We start from the raw sequence: 17,373 nt of genomic DNA on the forward strand, positions 1-17,373 counted from the left end.
GTGACATCAGTGGTCCAACCTTAATTTTATTAAGCTACAAGAATATTTTTTGAGCAAAGAAAACAAAAATAACAACTTTATTCAACAATTTCTTCTCTTCCGCGTCAGTCTTCGACGTAAGGACATCGTTAAAATAGTTCATGTGACATCAGTGGTTCAACTTTAATTTTATGAAGCTATGAGAATATTTTTGTGCACACAGAATACAAAAATAACCTTATTCAACAACTTCTTCTCTTCCGTGTCAGTCTTCGACACACATTCACGAGAGCATGCTTGCCTTGCATAAAAGCACAACGTAAGCCTGATGTTGCAGTTATGCTGTGAAGCAGTTCTAATGCTATGCTGTCAATCTGTGATGGCAAGTCAGTCTCACCCCGTCGTTCAATTCCATTTCTCTCTGACGGACCTGTGAACGTCGCTTGCTCACCACTAAATGGAAGCAATTGATTACCGTGCTCTGTCTGTCTGCAGGCTGCTCCTCAGAGTCAAGGGCAGATCGACAGTAGACACAGGACTGTGGGAAGAAGGGAGGAGAGGGGCGCCCGCCTGCACACGTGGCCCTGCAGGAAACACAGTGTGCTCAGTGCCCAGAGCAGTAGCCTCAGGGCAGGTGAGATCACCACTGCTCTTTCACACTGACTCCAGTATTGTGCAATCGCCACCGCAGGCAATTTTTTTTCCCATTACCGTACAGTAAAAATGCTTTATATCAACAACTCTGCAGTGTTTCAGGTCCGCACTGTACATCTACTCAAACGGATCTGAGGCCAACAACAGCAAACTACTTAGTGGCTATGAAACGCTGACCGAAACCTTTTGCAAAGGCTTTTGAATTTTTCAGAAGTTTGTGGTACCAAAATACTGAAGTTATTTCTGCCACCTGCACGCAATGTAACTCTTTGACGAAAGACCAAGCCACATATGTTGAAAAATGCTGACAAGATCACGTATTTCATAATTTCTTTGGTCCTATCTTTTAATTAATGAATATTATATTTATATATAAATATATATATATATTTATACAATTCATACAGTCAGTGAGACTTGAATACATCTCGTATATGGTGAGCATGTTCTTTTTTTTTTTTTGTGGAGACAAACTCAAAAATGTCAGGGTGATGTAATTGTCCTGATATTATAACAAAGAAAAAAGAAAAAACTTGAAAACCTTAAGTAGACTGCTATTGCTTTTTATTGTTACTTCTTAGAAAAAAAAATAGTTTAACAAAACTGCTAACACAACTTTTACTCCAGTCTTCGGTGTCACATGAGATCAGAGATCATTTTAATATGCTAATTTGTTACAAAATAAATTATTATTATTATTATTATCAGTGTTGAAAACAGTTAGGCTAATATTTTTTAACCTTGTGCTGCCTAATATTTTTGTGGATACAGTGATTCATTTTTTCAGGACTGTTTGACGAAAAAAAGGTTCAAAAGAACAGCATTTATTTGAAACAGAAATCTTTTGTAAAATTATAAATGTCTTTTCTGTCACTTTTTATTCACCTTGTTGAATAAAAAAAAATGTTAATTTTTTTTTTTTTTTTTATCTTTTGAAAGGTAGTAGTGTACATTTCTAAGAACTCTTTATATAAAAAACCCTTCCTTTTTAAAATTGTGGACCCTCTTTCATTTCATTAACCAAAAAATGGTTTGCCAAGTGAAAAGCCAATTTAGACCTGTGAGGCTTCAAGCACTCAGCAAAAGTCTTTAACTATTCCCAAGAAGTTACATCGAATTTTAAAGAGACCTTCACAAACAAAACTTTATTTACTGAGAGCTTACAGAGGAACGTTCAGGTTTCTCAGCCTCACTAAATATTTCTCTCTATCCAAACTCTAAATAAACTCACAAAGGAGGTGACGTTCTCTACTCCTGGCATTGAGTGCCAAACTCCACATTAAAACCTCCCACACCACTGTCTGACAGGGCAATTAGAGTGACATGGAACCGGTGCTCTCCACTCCAGAAAAAAAAAAAAACTACAGTCTCCATGGTAACACAGATGGTGGTCCACAGTTTTGAGCTTTTCAATTTGAGACACTTTAGTCAAAAGCATCAAGCTTCAGAAGACACCTCTGGACTTAAAAGAGAGAAATATCTCTCGAACCTCGAACATCTGTCCTAAGGCCATCATTACACTGTCCGTGAGCCGGTATAGCTCTAAACAGGTAATAAATGCTCTGGGATTGTGGGTAATAGGCCGCGGGCTTCACTTACTCTAAACGCAGGTTTCGGAAATAACTGCGAAGAGATCATCTTATATTTGTGGGTGGAAAACAGCTTGAAAAGCAACTGTGCCATGGCAGAAACTCTCGACGAATCAGATCTGAATCAAACAGGAGATAAATAATGAATGAAAGAATGAAGCAACCCACTGACATCTGGCCTTAGCAATGAAGGATCCGAAGGAGCGTACAACTTTAGATGTTGCCCAAAAGGCACAGATGTAGGCGATCCAAAAGGAAAGAACCCTTTAGCAAAATGTTAAGCCCTCCAGATAAAGAGATTTCTTCCTGTTCATCCATTCAGCTTATTATTCCTCCATTCATCTTGATCTGTATCAGTCCGGCCACTCCGCCTTTGCTCTTTGGATCGGCCATCGAAGTCATCTATATCCAACAACAGAAACATATCCCATAACACTAAGATGAAAGCAAAGATATCCTACAACATCCCAAACGGAGGATGAGCTCACAAACACGCACACACAGTCGATATTATCGAACATGCTGCGGTCTTTGTGGTGGGAGATTTAGTGACATTACCTACCAGTGACAGGTCTCATCGTGAGGTCATTCATCACCGTTGTGTGTGCGGGTCGACTGGCACGCGACCCATGATTGCAAAAAGACGCTCGATCACACTTAGGTGTAGCGATCACACGAAAAATCAATTCACCTGTGTGCATTTGTGTACGTGTGTCGACTACTGAATTTATCATATCGCTTCTCCATGTCCTTGAGGTACCAGATTCGCAGATGATTACAAATGGACAAGTATATGAGCTCTCGCACACAAGCTGCAATTTCCGAAATACATTTCGGTCAAGGTCTTGGTCCCAAGTGGCTAATTTCCTGCAAACTTCGTAGCATTAGTCGCTTGGAATATGAGGAAGAGGAAAAGAAAGGCTGCTTTGTTCTCCATCATACCGAAAAGCAATTAATACAGTAATCCTGTCCCAGCAGGCCTTGGGGGGAGGGCTGTATGTAAATGACCTGAAACAGGAAAGTGAGTGAGATGAAGTAAATTAGCTTCAGGCTGAGGGTAATAAATAAATATCCATGCTGATTAAAAACTCACTAACACATCTCTCCAATGCAGGTCAGCTACATTCATTGGGCAGAGGGGGGAAAAATGAAAGTCTAATTTCCTTTTCTCAAGGTGACCTTTCATGTCCAATAAAAAGATATATAACAATTTCTTCAGGCTTCAGACACCACACATACGCATTCATTAAGCCTTCAAATGTGCTGACAATGAAGAACGCAGCTTGAAATAAAGATTTATAACTAATGTTCTTCTTATTAAAAATTCTCTTCTGCTATGACTTGCTGGATTAAACCATCTATCTCCTGGACGTGTCCTTCTACCCTAACAGTGCTGGGGAAGATACTTCGAAGTGTAGTTTGTTAAGGGACATATAAGTAAAAGTACTAGATATAGTACAAGCTAATGAAACACTGCCATTAAACAGCATTTGAACAGATTTATTTGCACTGAACGCCCCCGATAAAACTAGAAAACAGCACAATCTAACAATATATTTGAGTAAAACGGTGACCAAGCAGCAGCACTGCTTAAACATTATTACTCTGTAAGATTATTTACCAAAAAAATATCATATTCATTTGTATCACTACACAAAGAATGAAGCCTGCAAAGGCTTTTTTTTACTAAACTAGCGTATTTAAATGAACCAATTCAGTGCATTGATTCACTTGTTTGATTACTACTGCAAAAAAATCTATTCCTTTTTTCTTTATGTAAATTGGAGCCGTTTTTTTTACCAATAATTTACACTAAATGCCACCAACATAAAATGTAAAACTTAATACCATCAATAAACACAAAATCATCAACAAAACTAGAAAAAGTCATAATTTACATTCCTAGAACAAAAAAACAAAAACAAAGTGGCCAACAGAAGCGTTTAACTAAATATGATTTTTAAGATTATTATAATAAATACTGTAATATTATTTTGTATATAGCAAGAATTTTATTATTTAACTATTTGAGTGACAAATCAGACTTTTTCATGTTACGCATAAATCATGAAGCATGTTTGAGCACATTTGTACACTCTGATGTGCATGCACAATACTTTTAGAATCACAAAAAAAAGTTTTAAAAATGCTTTAAAATCTGTAGCATTTTATAATGTCACACTGCTACTTGTTGAAAAAAAATTCCATGCCAAGTTAGTAGTGCTGAAAAATGCAAAAGTTAGTTTGTTACTCCCCCAACACAGGCTCATGCAGGAGCACAACTAAATTTTCTTTGGAAGAAGAATTCAGTGCTTGTGAAATGCAGAGTTTGAGTTTGTGAAATGCACTTCACTCACTTAATCAGTGGCCTTGCCCTGCGCTGTCAATATGGCTGATCACACCGGTTTTTCCACATTACGTTAACAACTTCATGAGCTCTGCTGAGCACAGTATTAATCTCCGGCGAAACCCCGCTTTTCACCCTGATCGATACACGCTGTCTGTCCTGCCTGCGGCGCGTAGACTGTGGGAACCACTTTTTTGGAATCCGGTCAAAACTTTCACCACGCATTTCACACACACGGGATCGAAACGAACACCGGCTATTTTTAAGATGTAGCACCCTTAAAGAGAATCAAGAGAAGCAATGTGGCCAAGTGAGAATAAATGGAAAAGCGAAGAAAACTTATCAGAGGCAGCCTGCTTGGCAGAACAAAAGTACATTGCAACACAACAGGTATAAAGCGCAGAAAAACAGCAGTCGTGTTGCACAGCTTTTAAACAAGGAGTCATTTTACCTCAGCATAAAACATGTCTGTATGTGGGCGTCTGTAATGTAACATGCTATTTTGCAACCAGACCTGCAATTAAGAGCATGGAAGCTTAACCAAGTTTGCCACTTTTTTTGGTAAGAAAGTGCTTTTCTCACTCTCTCGGAAAGGTACAGGACTAATCCAGCTTGCTGGGAGGCCACTTAAGCTAATTGGCAGGTTTTGTGGGCATGGGTTGGTACTCAAAATAGCCGAGACCACCCTCCTTCTCATCTTGTATAAATGGCTCCTTCACCACCATCATCTCCTTATTCCAATCAAGCCTTTAAATAAGCCAGGCCTCCCCCACAAAGACGGCGAAGTGCACTGTTAAATTAGAGTAATGAGACAAATGACTTGAGAGCAAATGAAGGAGAAAGAAAGTGAGGAAGGAATTAGAAGAGAAGGAATGGATCCGTATACGTCACATTCACTGTCACGCACCCATTGTGTCTCAATCCGCTCCCTAGTTCATTAGTGAGGCTCAGTTTTTGAGGCTGTCCCATTGTCCAAATCACTCTAAGCAGAGAAATGTTCACGCCCCAGAAATTCCCAGAATGCAACCCACCATGAAACTAGCAATAATATTTACTTACTAGAAATGTCACTATTCCTTCTTAAGTATTTAAAGTTGTTTCTTCATGTGATCTTTCATTCTTATTCCCTAAAATGCACGACGGGTAAAAAATTATGCAAACTTTTAAATATTAGACAGGAATTTGTGTTTTAGTTAAAGATAGAAGACTAGGGATGAAACAATATTAAAATTCTAGCCAATATGGATAAGCCAACAATTATCTGAATGTTATGGCTGATAATTGCTAAACTAAACTTTTTATACTATCATGTACAAATAAATTTAATTCATTTATAAAGTAAAATGAATGCTAACAGTGCTACAGTTGAAGTACAATTACACACAATTAAAAGTTTTGGCCAATACCAATTACCTACTAATTATTTTCATAAGCTGATACCAGATAAATTACTAATATTAAGAATAGCGCAGGAATAAAATAAAAATAAAACACTAAACTAAAATCAACCATTATGTAGGTAACACAACATTATTTCATAAAATATGAAACACATATTTTATATTTACATAGTTTTATATTTTTAAAGTTTTAAAGGTTTTCAATTATTAGTATTAATATAAAAAAATTACTTTGAGTGGTAGATGACACTAAAGGTAATCCTAATGTAAATATAAGGGACATGATTGGACATGATGGACATGCATAATTAAATATTCAATACTGACTGTTATTTAATAAATTTAAAAAAACTCTAATATTGGGTATAACCAATTTCAGCACTAATATACGTTATATCCTCAAAATAAAATAACTTTTATTTTTGCTTATGTTTATTTATGTTGAGAATTTAATATTGTAATAATTTTGTGCTTTGCTATGTGATGTTTAATGTCAGAATTGCCATTTTTAAAAACTCAAGAAAAGCACATTTTCATAATGTCAGTGTACTTTTTACATCTACAATGAAGGTGCACAACAATGTTGATAAATACCAGCTACTTGTACTTGTGACGCAGCCAGGTCACAGGTGAGGACGTCATCAATTTCCCAAACTTCAGTGTATCAAGGGTCTTGCTAGTACTTACATTTGTTCACAATGTCCTCAAGCACGTCATAGGGAATTAGGGAGCAGAATGAAACACAAACAGTCTTCAGTTAGACTTCTGTTCAGCTAGAGTCCATTGCGTAACTGATGGCAAGAGTAAAGTAAATGAGCAAGAATTGTTTACTTCAAACTCTTAAAAGTATGCCACCTTAAATTCCCAAGGTGCCCTCTTTGTCTAAGGTAAATCACAGTAGGGCGGTTCACATCTCCTAAGCGAGCCAAAGCTTTGTCACCACAGTCGCCATTAAGCTAATTGCTTTTATAGAATCTGAATGGTGATGAGACAAGAGTCTTCTCTTTCTGTCTTTGTTGAGACAGACAGATCTGGCATCTAAAAGGCTGAGGCTCAATTCTTCCAACGCTTTCAGATAGGGTCACATGTCATTGGCAGATCTGAGTCTGTAAAACAGAAAGAATACAGCAAGTCCATTAGTTCAGACACCAAACTACGCCAAAAATAAGGATACGTTTAAAAATACAGAATGAGAGAATTAGATATTGTGCCATATTAATGAAGTGTCTAAGAATATGAAACATTATATGAGAGATATTTCTAGGTCTGTTTTGCTTTGTAGTCTATTCTGTCTGTGATTAGAGAAGACAAGGTGGAATCTGATCCCAGACCTGCTGTATTTTCTATGAACACAGTGCCTGGTTCCCTCAGAGACATCTTGAAGCAAGGCTTTCCTCTTCATTTACATTTTCGTGCAACATAACAAATGTCATCCTCAAGGATCTCTGCATAAAACAGGCTGTATTAACCTCATTCGTTTCATTTTCATGAATTTGCCACTCCTTTGTGTTTGTGAATCCTCACAGCAGCAGTTGTGGAGTCCCTGCCTCCCTGAGCACAACACGAGTTCAAACATCAGCATCACAGTGCATCCCCGGGTCCAAAACTAACTTTCTTTTTGGCCAGGTATTAAAGGTGAACAAGTTATTGGCTACACAAGAGTTACAGTCTGATAAAATTAGTTGTTTTATCATGTATATTACCCTCAGGCGGAACAAGAAGGTTATTCTAAAAATAAACAAACCTAGAGGTTTTCACATATGATCCAGGTACACTGAACTGTGGCAGTCATGTGGGATATACAGATTTGAATCTGTGTCAACGTAACGTAATGTAACGTAACATAGCATAGCATAGCATAGCAACACTTTCTATTCATCAAAGAATCCTGAAAAAATGTATCACAATAAAGTAAAAAGTCAACATTAATAATAAGAAGAATGTTTCTTGAGCACAAAATAAGCAAATTAGAATGTTTTCTGAAGGGCCGTGTGACATGACTGCTGAAAATTCAGCTTTTCCACCACAAGAATAAATTACATTTTAAAATATTGTAAAATAATAGATTACAACACTACCATTTTTACTGTATTCCTGATCAAATAAATAAAGCCTTGGTGAACATAAAACTCTACTTTCAAAATAATCTTTTGAACTTTTGTAGTATGACATATTAATCAGATATAATTAAATAATAATAATAATAATAAATTTTATAAATAGTAATAACAAAATGAAGTTTATATTTTAAACAAGAAAATTACACTTAAAGGGATAGTTCACCTAAAAAAGAAAAATCTGTCATTAATTACTCACCCTCATGTCGTTCCAAACCCGTAAAACCTTTGTTCATCTTCAGAACACAAATTAGGATATTTTTGATGAAATCCAAGAGCTTTCTGACCCTGCATAGACAGCAACGCAACTGACACGTTCAAGGACCAGAAAGGTAGTAAAGACATTGTTAAAATAGTCCATGTGACACCAGTGGTTTAACCTGTAATGTTAAGAAGCTATACTATTTGTGTGCAAAGAAAACAAAATTAACGACTTCATTTAACGTAAAACCTTTGTTCATCTTCAGAACACAAATTAGGATATTTTTGATGAAATCCAAGAGCTTTCTGACCCTGCATAGACAGCAACGCAACTGACACGTTCAAGGACCAGAAAGGTAGTAAAGACATTGTTAAAATAGTCCATGTGACACCAGTGGTTTAACCTGTAATGTTAAGAAGCTATACTATTTGTGTGCAAAGAAAACAAAATTAACGACTTCATTTAACTATTTCCACTCTTCCGGAATTCATCAAAAATATCTTAATTTGTGTTCTGAAGATGAACGAAGGTCTTACGGGACTGGAACGACATGAGGGTGAGTAATTAATGACAGAATTTTCATTTTTGGGTGAACTATCCCTTTAATACATCTAATTCAAGACATTCTCTCATTTCAAAAAATGATGTGATCTAGCAAAATATATCGCCTACACCTGGATTTCCACAACTTTAGCCTACAGTTGGTTCACCCTCCGCCTATGACAGAGTAGAAGTATACAAGAAAGAAATTACTTCTGACTCTTACAGAAACAGTAAAATGCCTTTTATGACACATAACTGCATAGAGGGACACAAGAGTGTTGTGTTCAAAGACTTGCCTTGTGCTGACAGACATAAAGAGAGAAGGGACATTCATAATTCAAAGATGGGTGGTGGTGGTGGGGGTTAATCCCTCTCCATCTGCCTAACAGCACCTCTCCCTCCCTCAACACTGGCCTCAGATCCACCTGCACTGAACCAGGGGCTCTCAGCTAAAGATTTGGGCTGACCTGCATGAAGGCTCCCTGCAGACTTTGCTTCCCTGTCTTCCAAATCGCCAATGCCTGACTTTGAAGTTTCCAGAAGGAGAGACTCCGACGGGCCTGCAATCTCACCAACATGGCTGTTCTCAGGATTAAGGGACACAGATGAGGCAGGAGGTGCTTCCTGGCTCCAAATGTGCAAGCTTTTTCCCCCCATCCCCAGCGCTGATGGATTAACAGACAAACTAAAGGCAGCAGAAAACACACACAATGCACAAAGTGTAATGTGGCACCTAAGAAACCAATTTGTGAATAAGGACAGAAGGAGGGGGGGGCGCTGCTTTGGTCCATCACTCCCCTTTTCTCTTCATCCTCCTGCTACTCTGCTTGTTCTTTTAACGCCATTTTCAGTTCTGCACACCAAAAAAGGAATAAACTCAATCTGAAAACTCAAGAAGCTTCTTATAAGGCTTATAAAGCAATATTCTCTTTGCATAATTTGCAAATTTTTGTTGTATTATTGACATACAGTACAGTGAACAAAAAAAAGCAATTGCCTATTCGGAGAACAAAATGGTTGCAACATTTCAAACAAAATGACATGCTGCTCAAAGGGAAAATTTCATTGAGTGAAATTGGCTAACACAGACTCTCATCACCCCTGAGGAAAAAGTAAATGCCCCCTTAAATTTAATATCTGGCTAGACAACATTAAACAATAATAACGGCAATCAAACACCACCTGTAATTTGATATGATCCTTTGTTTCTTTTCAGTACTTCAGATGTCAACTTGACTCTGTTTTGGATTATTGTCCTGCTGTATCACACAATTACACTTAAGCTTCAACTCATGGTCAGATGCCCAGACAATCTCTTAAAGAATGATCTATATATGGTTGAATATAAGCTACTTTCAATGATAACAAGTCACAGAGGCCACCACGGACAGCAAAACATACCAAGTCAACCATAATGCCACTGTACACATCACTTTCTTACAGTACAATGCTGTATTTGCTATTTACATTTTCACTCATCTGACCATAGAATAAACCAAGGTCTTGGGATCATGACATGCTTTCTTTAACAAACATGATGTGAGCTTTGATGTTCTTCTTGGTGAGCAGAAGTTTTCACCTGGATACTCTTCCTTAAAGTCAGTTTTTCACAGTCCCTTTCCTATTGCGGAGTCATGAACCGTGACCTTGGCTGAAGCAAGAGAAGCCTGTAGTTCTTTGAAAGTTTTTCTGTGATAATTTGAAGCTTTCCAGATGAGGTGCTAGTGTGCCCTTTGAGAAATTCTGACCACTTTTGGGAATATTCACCACTAAAGGCCCCGATATACTTCAAACGAAATCGAAGAACGAACTGATATGGCATCATTGAACAAAATCAGGCTGAAACGAAGTTCATTTTGAGTTAGTTTCGGCAGTTCGAAACACCGTGCGTCGCGACACATGTTTACATTAATCTACACCCCGCCTCCAGCAGCACGGGGGTGTTGGAATGTTCGAAAACAGTATACCGTCGTTCAGCCTTTTCGAACTTCTTTTTGCCCCCAAACGAAGAACGAAAACGAACTTCGTTTGAAGTATATCGGTGCCTTAAGAGACTCTGATTTAATTTCAAAGACTAAGAGGGCAATTACTTTTGCACAGAGACAACACGGGTAATTTATTACTTTTTTATTATTATTAAAAAAATTAAAACTCTATCATCATTTTCTCATCCTCATGTCATTCCAAACCTTTATGACTGACTATTTTGGAACACAAAAGATGATATTTTGAAGAATGCTAGTAACTAAACAGTTTGTTAGGACAGAAATTACAAAGGAAGTCAATGGGAACCAAAACTTTGCGTTCCAAAGAAGTCAGCCAGTCATACAGGTTTGGAACGACATGAGGGTGAAAAAATGATGACAGAATTTTCATATTTGTGTGGGCTATCCCTTTAAATAAACCACATGACGACAAATATATGCTTTGTGTTTTCCATGTTTCCTTTGCCTACATTTTTATTGTGAATGCATGAATAAATTCAGGTAGAAAAATATGTAAAAATCAAGCTAATACTTTTTCATGCCAATGTACCTGGAATGTGCATACTCATGATAAACACACATTTACAATCAACAGAGCAAGTGCACCTGATTCTAGCAAGGTTTTTACAACTATCCCAGCCAAACGCTTATTGGTGGAGTGGAAGGGTGGAGGGGGGCAGGACTGATGGGCAGTTTGCCGGAGCTCAGTGCACAGCTGCAGGGCCTGCGGGCAGACAGATAGAGCCCCGCTACAGCAGGTGCTGACATTAATGAGAGTGATAAACCATGAGAGAGAATTTATAAATCAGTAAAAAGCTATGGTGGACCAAACCCTCTGCTGGCATCTGCCCATTCAGCTGACCTGTGGTTAAATAAACCTCTTATGAGAGAGGAAGAGTATTTGTTGGAAAAATGACGTGGAGCCAGAATTGACGATTATTTCGATTGTCAGGTAGGTTTGTTGTTTTTGAGCCTGCCAGAAGTCAACAAATGATTTGATTCTAAAACTCAAAAAAATGAAGAAAATAAGCTCACTTCTGTCTTTTGTATCACGAAGTGTTTGATCAGCTATCTTTTAAGATTGGAAAGTAAATTGTACTTTGATGAACTTGAATGAAGATTCAAAAGTGGAAGAGCACAACGTGGGCTCAACGTCTGTACTGAGATCCAAGAACATCTATCAGCATCTCTTACGGTGTCAACGTCACTCCCTATTGTAAAATGAAGTTGAAAATCTGAATGAATGGTGCTATGAGTTATTGAAGAAAACTGAGAGACTGAAAGAGACTGGGTACTAGGAACCATTAGCAGGGCACATATCTGTGACCACAAGCGTTTACATGAAAAAACAAATAAATAAATAAATCAGTAGACATTGCACTTGGTAACAGTGTGCTAAAAGCCATCAAGCCATTAGGAAACAGACGCTCCCTGAAGGAAACACTACAATGACCTTAGTGAGAGAATAAAGAAGTATAACTCAATGAATTAGATGATATGATGGCTAAGACAAGATTAGAACTGATTACTGTCGATTATTTCTCTTGACATTGTAATTGTGATAATTAATGCGGACTTGTAGTTAAATATATTAAATATAGTAATTATTTTGTGCAGCCTCACAACAATTTACCAGGGAAACCATAGTTTTTGCCAAAATACCATAGTTAATAGAGCTACTAGTGATGCAAGGCACATTGATAAAATCAGTTATAAGATGATATTGGAAATATAAATGCCTATATTTGATATATATCAATAACTTGTATAACCTTTGCTGTCATATAACTCTTACTTAAAATTAATCTTTAGAAGCATTCAAAAAGCACTCAAATCTCAAAATGAATATCCATTTTTAAACTGTACATTATAACATTGTGAATAATTCACTAGTATCATTTAAAATGACTGATTTAGTGTTTTATTCTTATAAAATAAAATAGACATAAAATAGTATAGAATTTTAATATTGGATATGTATCAGTTATCATCTTATAAATTAGTGGCTTATCAGTATTGGAAAATTGAGATTATAATATTGTGCATCCTAATGTAGGATAAGTGTAGGATAGGATACAGTGGGGAAAAAAATGCTGTAAACAGTACTTCACACAATTAACGGCACCCATAATAGTAATTGTGATTATTTTCGATTAATCATGTAGCCATGCAAACCCAAATTTCCACACACTTTTAAATCGAGAGAGAAAAAACAATCCCCATTCCCTCGCATCTTTCTAAACCCACATGGTATGCAGCAGAATTCTGGGTAAAATAATGCACGGCAGCTGAAGCTGGCATACGTGCTAATAAATCTTAGCATTGCAGACTTGCTAAAGATCCCTTCCATCGAGTCTGCATCAGCTGACCCCAATTATAATTCTGCCACCCCTTTCTGTCCGAGCACAGAGCTGAATGTGATTAGTCATATCTTATGGCGTATCTCCATTGTCATGGACAGTCTGGGGGACTTGAACTCGTCTTTGTTCGAATACACATAGGGTGATAAACTACACTGGGAATAGCGATAGCAGCTAAACGATGGAGCACATAATGGCTCCATATGGCTCATCTAAATAAAACAACCATAAGCTGTCAGAGCGAAGCAGCGGCTCCATGGAGCGGTAGAAAGGTGGAAGCACCGGAGGACGCCTATGATGTTTAGCCTTCCACGGGGCCCAAGGTCAAACGCAACCCTGCATCTGGCCAGCCATCTGCTCCCTGCAGCCGGCCAACAGAGCCTGTCACCACCAGCCCTGCGTCCAGCGTTGTGGGATGTGTCTTGATCTCTAAGGGATATCTGGGCAGACAGGGGGCATGAGTAAAAGGGCCTTGCACAGGTGCGCTGTGATGCATGTGTGTTTCCAGCAGATTTTTTCCCACTCTTCATGTCAAGTCTCCTGTCTCATCTGTTTTGTCTTCTCTTAAGTGATCTCTCTCCGATTCTGTCGTCTGCTTGTTTCTCTTTTCTGAAGTGTTTGAAAATCTGCCCACCTCCCTTTTACCCTCTCCAACTGTGATACTTTTCTATCGTTTGTCGCCTGCTCGCCGTGAGACTTGATTTAAACAGATTGTCTGACAGACTGTCAGATGTTTCTTTTAAATTATATTTGTATTCTTCTAAAAATTGACAGACGTTGTCCCCCATGCGATGGCCTCGGGTGAATAGTCCAGCCAAAATAATGAAGTTGGATGATATTTCAATTTTCTGTCAAATCAAGTCATTGTCCTTCAGAGGGGCTCAACTCTACTTCACCAAGCAAATTTCAACAAAAGAGCAGGACGTGAGGAGAAAACGGAATGTTTTATAGTTTATTTTTCAACTACTTACATTTTCAAAACTTTGCCTCTTTTTTTCAAAACTTTACACACAAATCCAAGAATTGCACACACAAAATACAAAATGCCTCACATCTCTTGCAAAATGAAGCAATGCATTCAAAATATCACAAACTCATCTCAAAAGCAAACATTTGTCTCACGTTGCAAACCTTTTCCATAATATTATATTTTTGGATATATCATATACACACAGTTATTCAAAACCTAAAGCTCTTCTGTCATGAGCTCCTATGTACATGTCTGTACAAGATTGAAAGTAATTACTGTAAATGATATGAAAACCAACCTCTACTCTTGTATTTTATTTCAAGAAATCATTCAAAAAAATATTTTTTTACACTTCAATTACTTGATCCGAATCCAATTCTTACGGTGGGATAGTAGTGCACAACACAACGAAATCTCTACAACGCATAGGACTAATTTCATTGTGTTGCTGCTTGTTTCCATTGTGTTGACGCTTGTTTTCTGTTTGTCTTGTGCTAATTTCTTTGTGTTGCAGCTTGTTTCTGTTGTGTTGACGCTTGTTCTCCGTTGTGTTGTGTTAAAGGGGTCATATGGTGCTTTTTTTAAAGATCATTATTTTGTGTATTTGGTGTAACAGAATATGTTGACATGCTTTAATGTTCAAAAAACACATTATTTTTCAAATACTGTACATTATTGTAGGTCCTCTATGCCCCGCCTCTCTCAAACGCTTTGTTTTCTACAAAGTCCCTCCTTCCGACAAGCGCAGTCTGCTCTGATTGGCCAGCTGACCCAGTGCATTGTGATTGGCCGAACACCGCAAGCACTCGTCGGAAATGTAACGCCCCTTACCATAATCGCGAGCTTCATCTTTCAAAATAAATGTAAAGACAGAGCCCGAAAGGGGAACAGAGTCGCGTGACAGACACAGTGATGATGCAGTACACAAGCCGCGGTTAAGACAGCTGACGTGCTATGATTTCTGACAGGCAGTTCACTCTCCTGTGATGTGAACGTGTTCCCCTCACACACACACACCGCGTTACTCTGCGCTGCGCAAAACTCCGCATTTGAACAGTCAATAGCAAATACTTAAACTAATAACAAAACATACTTACAGTAGCTGGTTCAGAAGCGCCAGATTGTCATAGCAAAGTCAGAATTACCTCCTCTCCTAGGTTCACGAAACGGTCGTCCATAAAATGCATTGCTGTTCTGTTGTAAGTGATCTTAAAGATTCCTAAATGCATCTACTTTCTGAAGGCCAAATAAAGTGCTTTTGCTTTCGTCTAGAAACACACAGCGTCTCCCTGACATGGCTGCTTCAACACTAACTGCGGTTACTGAAACCACGCCTTCTTTCTTTGCGTGAACATTTGGGTGCATTATGCTAATATTTCCACATAGTGAGGTAGATATGTGGGGCGTGTTAGAACGAGCCGTTTTAGGGGGGCGTGGCAGAGTCTTAACTTTGATAAAGAATATCTCTTTGGTTTTGAGACTTTAGTCATTGCAATTTCAGGGATCTTATCTATGCACAATCAGCTTGTAACACTCCAAAGAGAAAGGAAAACTTGAAATCGCATCATATGACCCCTTTAAATTGAAATTTATTCCTATGATTGCAATGTTAAGAAGATTTACCAGTCTACCAGTCTAAAAGGGTCATGAAACTCCAGACTACTTTTTCTGAGATTTTAACAGAGGTGTTTGTGTTGCACATCATAGAAGACAATGTTAGCACCCGATAATTTTAACTGTTGGAGAAAACTGGTTAATTTGAAGCTTTTTTGCGCTATTTTTATCTTCCGGGTTTAAAATATATATCATATTGACGTCACAATTTGTGACGTGGCAAAGGACGATAGTACATCGATGACGCGTTGGTGTCTATTAAATTATTCATGAGACTGATTGTTCTTGTCCTATGAGAAGACGCTTCGCTTAATTATTCACAACAGCATGTGTTGATTTGCTATGACAGACGCTTCACTGTGAGATGACATCGCGCACATTAACTGAGAGAAACGTTCATGGATCGAAGGAGAGTGTTTGTTTTTGCTTTGTATTAAGAGTTTGGTACAAACGCGATTCATTCACTTAGTGTAGCCTAACCGTTTTTACAGCTCCGTGACACAACCCGTCAAAAGGCTTATATAAACGCCGCAGAATAAGCCTTAAAGAGTTATCATAGCTGCAACAGCGCATTCATATAAATGTTTTCGATACAGAGTGCAAATGGCTGTGCATTTATTTGTGTTTTTAACTCGATGGGAGCGAAATGAAACTGTCTGAACCCGAAGCCGTGTGTGTTGTCTGCCTCCCCTCTTCCCCCTCCACTCCGTTGCGCACCACGCCCACTTTTTTAGCGTTTTTTTTTTAACTGTTGTGAGAACTAACCAGTGCTGAAACAGGGGGTTTCATGACCTTTTAAGAGTCACATGATCCTTCAGAAATAATTCTAATGTGGTGATTTTGTCTGATTTGGTTTGCTCAATAGGCTAAACATTTTTTGTCATGATCAATTAGGGCTGCACGATTATGACAAAAATCATAATTGTCGATTATTCCCCTACTTCACCAAGCAAATTTCAACAAAAGAGCAGGACGTGAGGAGAAAACGGAACAAACCGTTCAAGTGACTTTGATCAGTTCAACAAACTTCTTGCCATAGGTTCTTACCTCAAAAGATGATCCAATCAGACAGCAGGAATGCAGTCAGGTGATTAAGCTGAGGGTAAAGTGCTGGATCGCTTAAGGAAGTTGTGACATTCCACAACAGACCTAAGAACAAAGACAAAAATTTATAAAACTTGAGTTGACCATAACTTTGAGTTTCAATGCAGACTTTGTGCAATAAATAAATTTAAAAAGTTCACTTCTAAAATTTACTAGTTTTTTGTAAGTTTGGGGTCTCTTATGCTCAAAGAGGCTGTACTTATTTGATCAAAAATACAGCAAAATGGTAATATTATGAGATATTTGAATACTTAAAATGGAAAGTAACTGTTTTAATATAATAAAAAAAAATAATAAAATAATAATTTAAGAATTTATTTTATATATACTTTAAAGGGGTCATATGATGCTTTTTTAAAGATCATTATTTTGTGTATTTGGTGTAACAGAATATGTTGACATGCTTTAATGTTCAAAAAACACATTATTTTTCAAATACTGTACATTATTGTAGGTCCTATATGCCCCGCCTCTCTCAAACGCTTCGTTTTCTACAAAGCCCCCTCCTT

General features: G+C 37.7%; 1 long non-coding RNA gene across 1 annotated transcript in view; it reads left to right on the plus strand.

The window, feature by feature from the left end:
* The window catches only part of LOC107741743 (uncharacterized), a 50,999-nt gene extending 34,123 nt beyond the window's left edge, over positions 1 to 16,876 (plus strand). The window contains exons 2-3 of the long non-coding RNA XR_001640230.1: positions 2,493 to 2,498; positions 16,816 to 16,876. This is a non-coding gene — a long non-coding RNA (uncharacterized LOC107741743). The remainder of the gene's footprint in view (positions 1 to 2,492; positions 2,499 to 16,815) is intronic.
* Positions 16,877 to 17,373: the final 497 nt, after the last annotated feature.

Source organism: Sinocyclocheilus rhinocerous, unplaced genomic scaffold (assembly GCF_001515625.1).
Source record: "Sinocyclocheilus rhinocerous isolate Xijiao unplaced genomic scaffold, SAMN03320098_v1.1 scaffold616, whole genome shotgun sequence".
Classification (NCBI taxonomy): domain Eukaryota; kingdom Metazoa; phylum Chordata; class Actinopteri; order Cypriniformes; family Cyprinidae; genus Sinocyclocheilus; species Sinocyclocheilus rhinocerous.